This window comes from Poecilia reticulata, unplaced genomic scaffold, assembly GCF_000633615.1.
Source record: "Poecilia reticulata strain Guanapo unplaced genomic scaffold, Guppy_female_1.0+MT scaffold_224, whole genome shotgun sequence".
Lineage (NCBI taxonomy): Eukaryota > Metazoa > Chordata > Actinopteri > Cyprinodontiformes > Poeciliidae > Poecilia > Poecilia reticulata.
In genome coordinates, this window is record NW_007615025.1 from 123,773 (window position 1) to 124,825 (window position 1,053).

Below are 1,053 nucleotides of genomic sequence, written 5' to 3' on the forward strand. Positions count from 1 at the left end.
ACTGACGTACTTCCTTTTCCACAGACATTGTGAAATTACCAGAGTTCATTTCCTTGGCTGGAGCCAAACCAGGATCCCTCAGAAACTGTTTACAACAATGGAYCTGGTTAAACTATTTCTGACGCCCWWCATGAGCTGGAGGAACTTAAACATTACGTGGACAGTGGAARGCATGGATCAGTTTTTTTACTTTCTTTCATTGATCCTGGTGGAACCTGCTGTTGAGAATTGGAGCATCTATTCYGGGTGTTCTGATCCTTTTCTGCCTGTTCACTAGTTGCATCTTTCATGCCTTCATAACATGATGCTAAAGACATTTAACACTAATGTGGTCAGCTATCAGCTGGTCAGACCAACTTCTGACACACWTGAGGACGACTTGTTCTATATGGATGAAGACGCACTGAAAAGTGGATTAYATGACAATGTTCTGTAATCAAACAGATTAAATCTGCTGAATGATTCCTGCACTGAAAATSAGAAAACAAGTGGTGTTAGTGATTTATGCTGTGTCTTTTACATGTTATATTTCTTTTATGGTGTGTTTGTGTGTCTTAGAYCTATCAAACATTGTTRCCCTCCAGCTCAGCTYTGGTTGAGTGAAACTCAAACATGACAGAATGAAGCTGCTGAAATCTCTGATCCAAACCCAGACAGACTCACCTGAAGTAACGATCAGGTTGACGATGCTGTTGGGAGGTCCTACCAAGTTTCTTGTTGCTCCACCCAGAATGATTCGACACTCGTATATCCCGGTATCATCAATCGTCAATTGCCTCAGAACCAAAGACGCGTCTCCGTTCTTCATCTGTCTGTCCCTCAGATCCACCCGGCCCTTAAAAGTTGGATTCTGGTGTTCTGATTCAAACTGTGAATCTCTGACCAGCAGAACACAGCAAGAACCCAGTTCGGCCTTCTTCCACTCTGCAACCAGGGCAGGTGAGYTGTCAGCGGCCCGACAAGGCAGAATGATGCTCTGTCCCGATTCTGCTGTGACGCTGTGTTGATCTGAAGGAGAGGAAACAAGAAATTAAAGACTGGACTCTGGTTCCT